Source organism: Lipotes vexillifer, unplaced genomic scaffold (assembly GCF_000442215.2).
Source record: "Lipotes vexillifer unplaced genomic scaffold, Lipotes_vexillifer_v1.1 scaffold796, whole genome shotgun sequence".
In the NCBI taxonomy this organism is placed as follows: Eukaryota; Metazoa; Chordata; class Mammalia; order Artiodactyla; family Lipotidae; genus Lipotes; species Lipotes vexillifer.
In genome coordinates, this window is record NW_006773072.1 from 2,909,768 (window position 1) to 2,925,380 (window position 15,613).

At 46.2% G+C, this 15,613-nt stretch overlaps 1 protein-coding gene across 1 annotated transcript in view; it reads left to right on the forward strand.

Annotated features, from left to right (window-relative positions):
• TG (thyroglobulin) overlaps nucleotides 1-15,613 on the forward strand; it is a 249,251-nt gene that overhangs the window by 113,464 nt on the left and 120,174 nt on the right. The window lies entirely within an intron of this gene.

Genomic DNA, 15,613 nt, shown 5'->3' on the forward strand with positions numbered 1-15,613 from the left:
GGGAAAGAGAAGGGCAGAGGGAGAACTTGAGCTTCAATGCAGCCTTAGAGAAGGCCTCAGCCGACCTCTAGGGATGCTGGGACGATCTTCAAGATTGTTGTGCCCTCACGTTGGTCACTCACTGATACGGGCTGCCCTTCTGGGGGTGACTCTTCCTGCAGGGGCTGACAGTGGGGTCTACCTGCCAGCAGCCCTCCTAGCAGCTGGGGAAGAGCCCTTCATTAATGAAGGGGGATCTGGAGGACATCACAGCCTGCAACCTAGTGGTGTTATACTTTAATAATCTCATCTGGGGCACATTTGAGGGTGGAACGGGTGCTGTTAAAACTGTGCAAGCTGTCCTGCACCAACCCTGGGGCACTGTCACCTGCCTGCTGTAGCCACGAGTCTGGTGGTGCATTAGCCCACACAAGCTAATTCTTAATCCCTTTGGTCCTTGGGCTGAAAGGGCCATGTGAGCAGGCACTGACTCCATAATTGCCTAATGTTTATATAAAACTTAAATCTCCTTTCCAAATATGCACAGAGCTGATGTGTGCACACGCACACAGACACAGACAGACAGACACACACACAAACACACACTCTCTCTCTGGACCTCACGGTGTACACTCTGTCCCTACTTCACGGGGAGTGCTGTCCGGGGAAGATCCCGTATCCCAGGGCCCATCAAGGTGAGGCTGGCAGGCATGCCCTCTTTCCTACCTTCAGTCTGTCGAGAGTGCTGGGACTAGTTAGTAGCTGCGTGCCCATACTAACACGTGCAGCCAGGATGCACATCTGCCACAGCCCCGAGCCGCCTGGGTAGCTGTAACTGGCAGGGCTGAGTGTGCTCTGGGCACAGCCTTGCACGTGGCAGCTCCCCTGGACCACTTCTCTGCTTCTCTGAGACCCAGGGGCTGAGATGGAAGAACAGCTGGCAAACTGGGATCACAGCCACGGCAGACTGAAGGAAAGTGGGACACGTGGGGAAACTGGGCCCCAGCTTGGAAGGCTTCACTTCTCTCCACGAAGCAGGAGGGAGCCTCCGACCAGCTGGTGAGGTGCTGGATTTGGGACACAGTTATAATTTCTTCTGCCTCGGCTGCCATTCCCCTGTTCATTCGCTTATTCATTCAACAGATGTTTAGTGAGCACTTACTCTGTGCCTGGCACTAGGTGCTGGGGCTACAGCAGTGAACATAGCCTCAGAAAGCCCTGCCCCATGGAGCCTTCATCCTAGTACACCTTCAGGGCTGGCTCCTCCTCTGCTCTGAACTAACATCACCGCCTCAAAGAGACCCCCCTGACCACCCCATCAAAGCAGCCTCTTCAGCACTCTCTACCCCTTCACCTTGCTTTATTGTCTTCTTATCTTTTTGCTATGAAATCTTCTCACTTGTTTACTTCTTGAGTATTTGTTTGCCCTCCTCTAAAAAGGAAGCCACAGAGGGCAGGGACTTTATCTGGCTTGTTCACTACTATTTTAGCTCCTAGAAGAATGACTGGTACCTAGTCAGTTCTCAAGAAACAGTTACCAAATGAATAAATATATTTTTCTTGCTTGCTTGCTTGCTAGATTTCGTGCTCCAAAGGGCAGTTATTTTGTAATTCATGGTTTGATCCTAAACACTTAGCAAAGTGTCTAGTAGAATCTCAATCTTATTTTATTTATAATTGCTTGGTTTTTTTAAAAAAGAAAAAATATATAAATGTTCACTTTGCTCTAGGTTAATGTTTAAAACCAACAGTGATTCAATTAATGCTTGTTGAAAGAATGAATAAATAAATGAATGGTAACCACGTGAATGGATTGGAACACACATGGGATACAGGAATCCTATCTTTGCCACTCCTTAGGTATGGGAACTTGACTAATTTAAAAGGTATTTGTGAATCTCAGTTGTCTGTCTCACCTGTAAAATGGAGATGATGATGTTTTCAAAGAGGCTGTTATTAAGCTGGAAAGATATATTATATGTAAAATTGCCAGTGTCTGGTGAAGGCTGACCGTGTTGGAATAGCTAGATTAGGTCAAGCACTGCCAGTTCTAAGGGATCCTTTTCACAGGTCATCTTTGTGAATGCTGCCCCTGCAATTGTACAGTATACAACCTGTGCATACGTACATAGTGGGCCTGGGAGGCATTTGATCAATATTTGCTGAATAGTTGTGTCTTAAACCTTTGTTATATCTTCGAGGCTGGAGAAAACAGAGGATTTACCTTGATAACTCCCTACCCAGACAACACCAGTTTTGTACCTGGTCCATCGAGGGTTTATTTGCTCAACTGAGTTGAAGGGAGTAGAACCAAGAACAAAATATGCCAACCTAGGACCTACCTTCTTTTTAATATAATATTTTCTCCAAGAGTGGTAACATTTTAACAAGTGGGTAAACCAGAAAGATTTCATTTTTAAGAATGGAAATTCAGACCATTTGCTAAGCATTTGGGGGAACATATTTTAGACAGTTTACCCTTCCTAGGAGCCCTCTAATCATTCTGAGTAGCTGACTATGGATTAGACCATTCCTGAATGCAATCCATCAGTCATGGTAGATTTCCTTTAGTTTTATAGATTATAATAATTTTAGCTGTTGATTTAAAAAGGTAATGCTATGTTACCAATGGCTACACAGTTTTTTTTTTTAATTAAAAAAATTTTTTAATGATCCTTTGGTCAATCTTCATTGATTTTTTTCCCCCCACTGTTGAGTCTGTGCTGAATTCTCTGGCCTCCTTGCTGGAACTGAATTCAATTTACCAAGGAAGCAGTCACCTTCCTTCCCCCATGAGTAAAGTCCAGGAGGGGAGAGGAGCCTAGCACGGGAGAGACCGAGGGAGGGGCTTCAGTATAGACAGAGCATCTGCCATCATGGGAGGGGCAGTGGGGGATGAGGTGAGAGGCGATGGGGTCAGAGGATGGAGGAAGAAGTCGTGGTGTGTCCTGCTGGGATGGAGCGAGGTGGAGAGGATGAGCTCCCCGTCAGTGGGGTATTCAAGTATGTTGGAGATTCCCTCACTGTGTGGGGGGTTGGTTTACATGCCCTCTAAGTTTCTCTTTAAGTTTTCTATTTTGGTCATTCTAACAATTGGCTCAGTTATGCTTTAAGGTGTGTTTTTTTGTTTTCTTCTGTTTTTGCGATAACTTTCCCACAGGCAAGTGGAAGGCTCTTGGCAGATGTTTTGAGAAGCAGAAGCAATGAAGCAGAGGGACCTGGCACTGGGCGAATCTGGGTTTCAATTCCAGTTCTATTCCTACTCTGTGTAGTGGGGGCCAGTCACTTCACTGCTCTGAGCCTTGGGCTCCTTGAGGCAGAGTTTTCATAATATCACCTACATCCACAAGTTGCTGTGAGATCTGGATGAAGACGTGTAGGGCAGGTGATTAGCACAGTGCCTAGCGTGCCTCATGTATGCATGCTGAGTAGCGACAGCAGCAGGGGCCCTACCCTCACACTGACTGGAGAGGCAGAGGGCAGGAGTGCAGTCTTGGGAGTTTGCCCGCCCGGGTTCAAACCAGCTGTCAGACCTTGTGCAAGTTACCTACAGTCCACTCAGAGGTCAGGATGGCCTCCATCCCACGCTCTTGTTCAATGTCTCTAGGGAAGCCTCCACATCATTGGAATTACTTTACTCAGCTCACGTTGGTTCTCATATGCATCTGTGCCTCCAAATTTCTGCAATTTTCCCCAGCTCCCTGGGATCACTCACAATGACCCCAAGAAAGAGGAATTCAGATGCTCTCAGTAACCCATTTATCATGCCACCTCCCAGGTAGCCTTTGCATGTGGGTGGAATTTGGGGGGTTCCACTTGATAAGAGTCAAACTTCCTAGAGAGAAATCAGATTCAATCTGAGCCTTTGAATTTCCACTAGGAATTTTGCTTGCAGTGCATTTAGTGATTTGTCATGAGGACATGGACAGAGTATAGCTCCAAGTCTGGTTTCATGTGTATGCTTTTTTCTTAGACATTTCTCCAGAAGTGTCTTTGAAGTTAGCCATGTGGAAGATGATTACTCACCAACCACAAGCTCATAATCTCAACAGATGCTGGACCATTTCCGATTTCTTTGAAAACCCCTGCCTGAGATGTACATGCCACTAAAGGGAACCAATTTATGAGTCTGGAGTTGAGCCACGGGGAGAAAGGGGCAGCTGTGGCGGGGCGGGGATTGGGAGGGGGCAGCCTGGGTCAAGCCCTTGGCTTTGCCAGTCATGAGCTGTGACTTTAGCCAAGTTATTCCCCTCTGATCTTCAGTTTAGTCCCTTGCAACATAGTAATAGTGATACAATGAATACACAGGTTGATGTCATTATTAAATATCACAGTGTAAGTGAAGATGTTTCACAAACTAGAATGCACCACATAAACGTGAGATATTATGAAATCAAACGCCCATTACTTGCTTCCTATGTGATTAATTGATCAGCTAATTGATTTATTCAATAATTATTTACTGAGGTCTTGTGGTATGAGAATAATTCTAGCGTTAATCTTTATAGAGATGAAAAAAGGATGAGTATCTCATTTCTCCTTTATTAATTAAAGAGCTGTGTTCATTCACTCATTCATTACATATTTATGGATTGGGCAGCTCATGCGAAATTGTGATGACGTTATTCCTGTTTAGCATGTAGATCCCTTAATAAATGCTAGCTATGACTATATTACTATTTCTATTGTTAATATTTTTATATGATATCATGATAGGTCTTGGAGAATTAATGAAAACTAAGGCAGAGTCTTTGATCTCAAGATGCTCATAATTTTAACAGAGAAAAGAACATAAGTAAGTTTCGATGCAGCATATTAGTGGAACACTAGACATATTTAGAAGATACTTAGAGCAGAAGAAAAACTACGGGGGCGTGGTGGAGGAAGGAGTCTTTCAGAGGGGTTTCCAAGGGAAGTGACATCTGAGTTGGGTTTTGAAGGATGATACAAGCTCATCATATGCATAAACTGACTTCACTTTGTAAGTGTAAACAAGGGGAATAGTGAACAAGGTCAGACAACACAGAGTGTGTTGCTAGACCGCCAGATGTGAGTTTGGGGTGGTAGGAAGTGGACAGATGAGAGGAGTATCTGGAGAGGCAGGCGAGGGAGGCAGCATACAGAACGTGAGGAAACTTGGGGGCCGTGCATTTTGCTAGCAAATCAGATAAATGCATTTACCCCATCCACTTACAATGGTAGATTCTGAAATTTAGAGTTGAAACGAATATTCATTTTGACTTTCCTTCTATGATGACCTTTCTAGATGGACGTTCAGTCTACTGAAACACCAGGTGAGGATAACGTTGAACGTTTCAGGTCAGGTAGTCCTGTGGGTGGAGTGCCAATTCTCAAGATAGAGAATATAAGGAGGGGACCAGTTCAAGAGTGTGGGTGAGGATGGAAGTAAGATGTAAGTGTTCAGCTTTCAACATGCTGAGTTTGGGATGCTTCAGGGACATCTGCTTGGAGGTGTCTAGTGAGCACTGAATATCTCAATGTGAGGCTTGGGCGAAGGTCTGGCCTGGAGATACATTTGATAATCACTGGCATGTCGGTAGTATTTTAAGTCATAGGGATCATGAGATCACCCACGGAGAGTGTGTAGGATGCAAATAGTAAAGGTCAGGGACGGATCTCTGAGGAATCGCAGTTTTTAAGGGAAGAGCAGAAGAGAAGCCAGAAGAGTAGCTAGAAAGCCAGAAGGAGCACGTGGTGTCATGGAAACCAGGGGTGGGTCAAGTGGTCAATAACTTCAAGGAAGCTGGGGACTGCAAACATTCATTGGGTTAGTCATGAAGAGTCCTTTGCAAATTTCACAAGGCAATGAGGGAAGAAACTACATAGTAGTGATTTGAGAAAATGGAAACTACAGACTTCCCAAAAAATCTTGGCTCTGAAGAAAAAGAAAGAGATTGACAGCTAAAAAAAGAATTGTAGAACATTTGTTAGTAACTATCAATTTTTAGGTCATGAATCACCCACGATAATGTATTAAAAACAACATACTTCTCCATACGTACCAAATTTTGCATGTATTTTCAGGGAAACGGACCCCCTTAAACCCAGACCCTAAGTTAAGAAACGTTGGGCTAGAGTAAACGGTTGTTTTAATAATGGAGAAATGTGAGTACGTTTTTATGCAAAGAGTGAAGTGTCAGTGTCCAGGGGTAGACTGGGCATATAAGAGGGATGGGAGTGGGCCTGGATGGGGGGATAGTCGGTAGATGGATGTCCCTGAGGGCGTGAGGTCAAGCTCTCGAGCACCGATGGGGGAATTGGCTTCAAACAGCCACCCTTTCTCCGTTCAGAAGAAACAAAGAGGGAAAGATGGGACGGTTCATAGAGAGTAGATGGGGGGTGGGGAGTTGAAGCTGCCGCTGATAACAGTCCCTCTTTCTCTGGGAGTCAAGAAGTCAGGCACCTGCTGAGAGTGCAGGGGTCATGGTGATACCCAGGCCTAGGGAGAACGGAAGAGAGAGAGGACTACACTGTCAGGCTGCGTTGAGACTTCAGTGGAGGCTGAATATCCAAAAGTTGTAAAGGCGCCAATCTGTTTGTCTGTGGGTATTTCTTTAGTCATACTCAGGCCAAGACAAGTTGCAGAGGCAGCAGGCCCATCGGATTAACCCGATGGGGAGGAAAGGGGGCTGAGGGCAGTGGCGGAAGGGAAGTTGAAATGATGGACCCCAACCAATTGGAGGCCTTGGTTTATGAGCCAGTGAAAATGGATAACATGGTGTGGTGGGTAAGAGAGTAGAAATCACAGTGAAGTTAAAGAGCTGGTTTTGATGGAATAAAGTATAAAAATGCTAGAAGGAAGGAGGATTGTGGGATGTAACAGCAAGTGTCCCTTAGACAAGTAGGATTTACAGGGTGACGGAGCTCAGTGCTGTGCCAGGGTTTGGGATGCAGTTGTGGAGGTACTTGGCTGGAGTGAATGGAAATACAGTTTTCTGGGATTAAAGAGGCCAGGAAACTGAGACCAGACTATGAAATAGGCCATCTACTTTCCCCATAGATGACAAAGTCCCCCAAGATCTTAGCAGGATTTGGGGTGAAGATGAAAATTACCAGCTGGCTGGCAAGGAATTTGAAGAATGTGGGAGATGACCAGGGACCAGGCACCCCTAGTTGAGGATGAGGAGTGCTAGGAGGTTTCATAGCCAGAATACTGTGACTCAAAGCGAGGGCAGGGGACGTTATGGTAAGAACCCTTGTTTCCAGGACACAGCGGATAGGGAAGGATGGGAAAGGTTCGGGGATTCGCTGTGACAGCAGGCGGATGATTTCAGAGAGCTGGCAGCTGCAGGAGGCTGGGTCAGGAGTCGGGTGAGACCACCTCCATGTCGAGAAGACAGGCAGGGCTTGGATTCTATCCTCGGGCCGGAGGGCAGCTCATGTTTGCCACCTCTTCATTCTACCAAATAAGAACCTTTTTAAAAAAACCGAACAAACGAATCATTTTGTAAAAGGACATTAACATGCCAGGTTAGGAAGGAGAACTATCAACATGTCATAAAATTACGATACTTTACCTTCCAGATGGCATTTCCCAGATGGCTCCTCATTCCCGGAAAAAGTACAAAAACTCCCTGTCGAGTTTCCTATTGGATTTTTGGTTCCCAGAATGTAGACCCTCCATCCGTCATGGTACATAGTGACTGAACCCCTGTCCCTTCTGTCTCTGCCTTCTGGCCCGGGGGTCACAAACCACAGCCTGCAGTCTGTTTCTGTGCAAGACCTGTAAGCTTAGAATGTGACATATAGAGAGATAACAGGCAGCAGAGAATGAATGTGGCCAACAGTGCTTAAAATATTGATATTTACTATTCGGCTTCTAACAGAAACTTCTTGCTCAGCCCTGTCCTAGCCTGAAGATGTGCTGTCTTCTCCATCCTTCCTCCCAAGTCCCTGAATCATCAGAGTGGGTCTTTTCTGGTCCTTCTGGGCCATATAACCAGACCTGACCCCCACTGTGCAACACTCTTGACCAGGGAAGTGCGGGGCTGGCAGCACTCCTATCAGTACTATTAGTGCTCATGTTTTGGTTGAAAATGCCCTGTTTTACAAGTAACAGCATGTACGCCCTTGTGCATTCAGCAACACGGCAGAGCTAGAAGCTCTGGTTTTGGGGGTCAACACACAGGGGGTAAATCTTTAATAAATGTTACTGAGTGCTTGTTATGCTCCAAGCAGTTTGTAGGCATCAATCCATTCAGCCCTCACTCTCACCGTGTGTCCAAGGCCCACTGACTTTTTATGCCACGACACACACTGGGGACAATGATATGGCGTTGGGAAAACCAGATGGGAGGACGGCACAGCTGCTTCCACCCCTCCTCTCTCTCATTTGAAAAAAGTTAAAGATGAAAGCATGCTTCCTGGGTAGCTCAAAAATAGGTATTTGGAGGCTGAACAGAGGTAAATACGTCTCTGGGTATTTTTCTAGTGTTATAAATGTTAAAACGGGTGCAGTAGGGTCTGCTATGTCAGGCATTTCTCTCTGAAGGTATGCTAGACCAACAGCTAGCTCTGGTCACATTTTCATCTCTCAAATAGTTGCAAAATAACAAGGGACATCTTTTTTCTTCTTTCTGTTATCAAAGGAACATCTAGGGTTTTTTTGGGTTTGTTTTTTTTTTTTTTGAGTGTTAATGAGGGTAAAAATAGACCAGTGTGACGTGGTTCTCACTTGAAAGACGGTGTCTGGTGAGAAATCAGGATGTCTGAGTCTTGGTCCCATCCAATAATGACAGCACACAGTGTCTTCTACCAGCGAGAGCTCGTGGCAGTAAAGCTGTGAAAGCAGCATTAACGAGCCTGTTATACTCTGCTGACTCCAAGGTCACGGAGGCTTGCTGGTGCCTCACATGTTTTCCTGTGTGAAAGACGTTTCCTGCCCCCGCCCCTCCCCCCTGGCCTGGGCATGGAAACCACCTCCAGTATTTCCTCAAGCTTTTTCGATGTTCAGCACCTATCCCTTCGATAAGCCTTGAGGAGCAGAAAAGAATTCTTCTTGGTTCTGATTGCAAGAAGAACAGTAAGAATCCCGGATTCTTTTCAGTGCTTTAGAGTGTCTGCTTGTTATCTTCATTCTTGGTGATTCTTAAGAAAATCACATTGATCTTTTCATTTAAAATATGGCTCTGTGATTATTTGAACGTTGGAGAGAAGGTCAGGCATTTGCAACTGGCTTGACATTTCTGCACTTTGATCTGATTAAAAAACTTTGAAAGGCTCTTCCCCCCCCACCCCCACCATTTTTCAAATGAGAGAGAGGAGGGCCAGGGTGGGAACTTACCCTTGATTACTGACCCAGCCAGCAAGCGAGAGACCTGTTCCTCCTGTCTTAACACAGGTCTGTAGTTCCGTGGGTGTTTGTTTTTTGTTTTGTTTTGTTTTAGCTATTTTTAACAGCTGGAATTACTCAATCTGGGCCTTGAAATCAAAATCAAACATTTCTTTCTTTAACTGATATCCGTGTGGAAAGGAACAAAGGAAGGCAGGAAGACAGGAAGGCAAGAAAAGAGGAAGAAAGGAAGGAAGGGAGGGAGGAAGGAAAGGGAATTAAACAGTTTTCCATATATTGGTGGAAATTTTCAAACATATTTTAGTCTAGTGATTTTTTTTTAAGCTGAGTCTACATTAAAAGGGAATAATGCTGCCTGGAAGGGAATGGAAGTACCTTGATATCACCCCAAGGCCTGCCTGTACCAAGGTTGCAGGCCGTGCTGCCCTTCCCGTTCCCTCCCCTCGGCCCTGCCCACCCTCAGCAATGCTTAGGTGTACAGGGCAACATAATGGCACAAGGCTGTCCCGGGTTCAAATGCTGGCTCACTACCTTTTAGCTGTGTGGCCTTGGGCAAGTCATTGGCCCTCTCTGGCCCTCATTCACTTTTCTCTTCTGTAAAATAGGGATAATGTTGTCCATCTCAGCATTGTACTGTAAGGCAGAATCAGATCACCTTGAATTTGCCGGCCCACTAGATGGTAGCACATGTTGCCTGTCTGTTCCCATCACAGAGGAAAGGGCTGTGTGATATGGGTGAGTCTCTCTTCCCTTCAGGGTCACCCTTTCCCCTCTGCTAATGGACAGGCAGGGCCACGTTCTTCTGAAGGCGTGTTCCCTCCAAGGTCTTCAGATCTGCTGGTGAACTATTTCATATGTAGATTGTTTACAGTATGAAAGAGTCATCAAGATGCCACACCATAACACAGGTTTGTGTCAAGGGCTGAGAGGGAGTGCATTTGCTGCTGGGAGGAGGTCCCAGGCTACAGCCAGGCAGATGGAAACCATGCTGGCAGGGTCTGAGACCAGGCTCTACCCTGTGACCTTGGGGGGGGTGCCCTGTGACCTGGGGGAGTACCCTGTGACCTTGAAGAGTGCCATTGTGACCTTGGGCAGTGCCCCGTGACCTTGGGGGGTGCCTCTGTGACCTTGGGGAGTGCCCTGTGACTATTCCTCCTGGTGGCTCATTGCCTCATCTGCTATGACTCGGATGGATCTGAGTTAACATAAGTAACTCAAATTATGTAGTAAAGCAACATCTCTTTCTACTTATGATTGTACAGTGTGTTTGGTGTATGGGTGACCATGGCAAGCACCCAGGCCCACCATGTGAAAGTGAGAGGGGTGTGATACAGCTGAAGACCTCAGCAGACTCGCCCTGTTACCCCGAGGACATCGGGCAGTGGGTGTCGTAATCAGATTTGGAGGTGACCCCGGTCGCAGTGTGTCGACGGCCTGAGAAGGGATGAGGGGGCAGGTGACAGGGAGGCCCATTTGGGTCTCAGTAACTGGAGCATCAGTAACTGGAGTGAAATTGATGAGGCCAGAATCTAGGTAAGGAGAAAGGACTTTCTAGGTAATCTAGAAAGGACAGTTCCCAGAGTGGCTGAGGAGACAGGATTGCCAGGACAGAGTGAGGGAGAAGGTGATGAAGGCGGTGGGATTTCTGGGTCGGGCAACAGGGTGGGTGGTAGAAGCAGTCCCTGAGGAAAGAAAGAGCACACGGCGTGGGAGCAAAGAGCAGGATGGAGGGAGGGGGCGGCGATGGGTTCATCTGGGGTGTGCGGGGCTCACAAAACCTTGAAATGCTGCTGTTTCTGAAAGTCGCTGTATTCAGCAGCAGGCCTCCTGGTCGGGCACGCATCCTGCGTCCACTGTGCCAATGGCCTAACCAGGAGTCCCAGGGCCGGAGGCGGGAAGGGAGATGCTGATAGAGGCCCTCCTGGGCAGGGACAAGGCTGGGGTGAGGGGATGAGGCGAATTCAGGAGGAAGGTTTTGAAATCACCAACAGTGATTTGTGCTCCTTTACCCCTTAGAGAACTTCCCCCAGCACCTCAGTCAGGCTCCTACCTCTATAGTTTCAAAAAGACGGTGACCCAAACACAGCAAGAACTGAGCAACTCGGCCCAGAGAGAATGGGAGCGGCTGATTTCACTAATCCTACCCCGAGCGGGCTCTGCGCAGCTCATGCACAGTAGCTCATTCATTCCCAATGACCATCTTAGAAGAGAGCATCTGATAATATAGCCATTTTACTGATGCGGAAACTGAAGCTCAGAGAGGGTGAGTGGTTTGCCCAGAGTCACAGAGCTGTTAAGTGGAGGAGCTGGGATAAACTCCTGGAACCTGACTTCTTAAGCAAGTACGTGTCATTTATACTATCATGAGTTACAGCTGCTGGATGGCACGTATTCCCTAAAACTGGAATCTACTGTGGGCCTGTTTTTCCAAAGTAGCCACAGAGATATGAGCCTGGGCTTCAACTACGTCTGTGAGTTACATTCAGAGTAGGTTCAGGTCCTGTTAGAAAATAAATACACACAAATACATAGCTTTCCTTTTGGTCAACTGTAACCATTTAAAAAATATAATGGGAAACAATCCCATTCCATTCTTAATGACACCGAAAATTAAACAGAATAAAATTAAAAATCTTTTTCTCAAATTAATTTTTCCAAATAACATCCACAAAATGTTTTCTTGAAACTTGACAAAGTGATTTTCAATTTCATCTGGTAAATAAACAACCAAAAAATATTTTTAAAGGAAAAATAATGTGGGAAAACTTTTACCATTTGACGATAGAATATAGTATAAAGTGACTCTAGTTTAAACAGTTTGGGAATAGAACCAGAATTAGCAGAGATGAATGAAAAAGAATTGGTACTCACCAAGGAAAACTCATTTACATATAAGGACTTAATATATGATAAACATGGCATTTCAAATTCAAGGGGAAGTGATTTTCTTACTTATTTATTTAGCTAGTTATTGGCCGCACTGGGCGGCTTGTGGCATCTTACTTCCCTGACCAGGGATTGAACCCAGACCACGCAGTGAAAGTGTTGAGTCCTAACCACTGGACTGCCAGGGAACTCAAAATGATTTTCTTTTTTAAATAAGTGATGTTGACAATGCAGTCTGTAAAATATATTTTAAACAAAGGAAGAAAACACTAATTAACAAACCACAGATGCTGCATTTCGGAGCAGAGTATCCCTTTGGGTGAGTCTGAAAGCTGTCACCATCTCATTCACTCGGAGAGGAGGTCTGCCTTGGAGTAAACTGTGGATTCTGAAGCTGAAGGAGCGGGGCTCAAGCCCAAGCACTGCCACTTATCAGTTAAGCACTTTGGGTGTGTTTACTGGATCTGTTTCCTCATCTGTAAAATGTGCACAGTAGTGATGCCCACAGCATGGGTTATTGTGAACATTAAACAGCAATGGTATTGCGAGGTTCTTGGCAAATTAGTAAACTCCTGTGAAATGCTACCAGGATCACCCAGCTTTCATGCTTCACTATGCCTTTGCATTCACAGAGAACTTGTTCTCAGAATTTTCACGAGATGCATGTGGAACCCCAGATGTTAGATCCTGCATAGCAGCAATGGCTCATCCGGGGGTCCTGCCAGCCAGGGGAGGGGGACAGTTGCGGGGTGTGGCAGAGAGCTGACTCCGGGTCCTGGGATGGCGACAGATGAGCCTCTCACTTTGGAGGTGAAATTCACCCTTTAATTAGAATGCTTTCCCCTAGACATCAACCTAAATAAAGGTGGAGGGCAGCCAAGGCTTCCATTTTAAGACCATAATTGGCAAGTTCCATCCTGAAATCCCATCATAACTCTTCTCTGAAATTGCAGTGTGCTCACCATCTAAAAATAACCTCGGTTTGGCCATGTTGCAAAAATGCCACTTGTAATGACCATGAAAATAGCAACACTTGGAGGATGCTTAAGGAAATGAAAGCCCAGGGTCTCTTACAGGGAAGCCAGGTCCCAAGTTCAGAAATACACGGCTCCAGATTCTGAGGACGGCCCTGCAGCTCTAGGACAGGTGTGGGGCTTTCACTTCCTCTTGCTGAGTCCACACGAAATCTGGTTGCATTATTTGGCCACTTCTCTGGATAAACCTTTTTTCTCGCTCTCTTTTTCTTTACTTTCTTCCTTCCTTTCTTTTCTTTTTCTTTTTCTTTTTTTTTTTTTTTTGTCTATAAACAATGTTAAATTTATTAACAAAAGTCCCCTCACAGAGCAAACTTCAGATCTAGGTAGTTTCACTGATGAATTTTATCAAAGAATTCCATTCTTTCTCTTTCTTTGTTTCTTTGTTTCTTTGTTTCTTTGTTTCTTTCTTTCTTTCATTGAAAAGAAGGGTGGTGGTGCTAGATCGTTTTGCTACTTTATTTACCATTCTAATTTTAGTGATGCTCAGTGCTCTGGTGTCAAAGACAAGTTCAAGATCAAAATGACAGTCTTCCCCATATAGCTAACAGCATGATGCTGTCAAAGACAATGACCTTTTCCTACCTGGGGATAATTTTCTGGAGAGGATGCTCAGCTCTGTAGGAAGCTCAGAGGGATGGAAGGAGCCCTGGTTTAGAGCCAGGAGGCCTGGGTCTATCTCTGGCTTGGTCACTGTCCAGCTCAGCGTTCTTGGAAAGTCACATACCTCTTCCAGCTTCCGACTCCTTATCTGTGAAGGAGGCATTAGAGTCCCTTCCCCACCCCCCATCTGGGGCGCTGCGAGGATCAAACATGATGATGTTTTACAGACAAGGAAACTGAGATGATGGCGTATCACCCCCAAAGGGCTTGGGCGATAAGTAACGGCACTTTGTAAACTGTGAAATGTTACACCTAAGATTGCCATTGTGTTTTACTAGCACAAGGTAGACACTCACAAATATTTGTCATAAGGGTAAACTACTACCGTCTTCTGGAAAAAAAGTCAAAGACAGAAAGAAAAAATAAGTAGATAAATAGATTTTCTCCCTTAACTATCAATGCTGTACCCACTGAACGGTTCCATACAGTATTCTGGTATTAGCACTCCCAAGTGGTCACGGAGGCCTATTCTGGGAGGTGGCGTCATGCCTAGTTTGATGCCATTTGTGGACAGAATAATGCACTCATCCCCCTGGACCCACAGTCCTTCCTCACGGTGGAAGCTTAAGCCCCCTGTTCAGGGTCACCTCTGTCCTCACAGGGACACAGGTGCTCTGGCAGATTTCTTTGCCTCTGCCAAGCATCTCTGTGGCAGCCACAACCAGATGTCGCTCCCTCTCGCCGTGACAGCATGTCCTGTGCGAGGACTGGGAAGCAGCAGAGTAGAGCAATGGGAGGCACAGGCTCTCTGGATGCAGAGACCTGCTTTCCATATTGTCCACTCCGACAGCACAGCACGCTCTTGGGCAAAAGCCATTTCCACATCCCTGTGACGCATTGTCTTCATCTTTTAAAGAGGAGGTCTTAGCTGAGGTTTTCCAGGAAACAGACTCTGAGATGCAGATTTGCATGCAGAAAGTTCAGTGCTCAGTACTCTTGGGAGCAACCCCTGTAAGGAAGCGAGGGGGCAGAATTGGGCAGGGGGAGAAGTAAGACATTGATGCAAACCAAACAATGGCCACATTGATGCCTCAGTGAGCTGTGAAGCCGGGCCGGCCCTTGGGAGTTGGCCCATCTTGAGGCAAGGGGGCTGGGCCTTTGTATACCCACAGGGACTGGTTTGGGGATGAAGGCTGACCCTGTGGAGGGGAGGCAGCTAGCCTAGACCTAGGTAGTTCCTAGAGAGGGACTCAGCTGGGAGCCCCGGCCATAAGCTTCCAGCAGCTGGGAAATGAGAGCCTTGGTCCTGCAGGCAACCAGGCAGCACATCACAAAGTACCACATAAGGAACACTGACGAGCCTGTTATTATCGTGGTTACTAGCGTTATTCTGACTTTTGCATTATAACAACTGTACTACAGTGTTTGTCTTGTCATTTCACATTCTCTCCGTTCTACTGTGAGCTGCTCAATAGAAATGCCCATGCTTTGGTTGCTTTGTTTTTCACCTCTGTATCCCTAGACTTGAGCATGGGACTTTGGCTCATATAAAAAAAAAACTCTTAAAAATCATAGTAGAATGGAGAGGTGGATAAAGAAATGGAGTCATGGGGCTTCCCTGGTGGCGCAGTGGTTGAGAGTACGCCTGCAGATGCAGGGGACACGGGTTCATGCCCCGGTTCGGGAGAATCCCACATGCCGCGGAGCGGCTGGGCCCGTGAGCCATGGCCGCTGAGCCTGCGCGTCCGGAGCCTGTGCTCCACAATGGGAGAGGCCACAGTAGTGAGAGGCCCGCGTA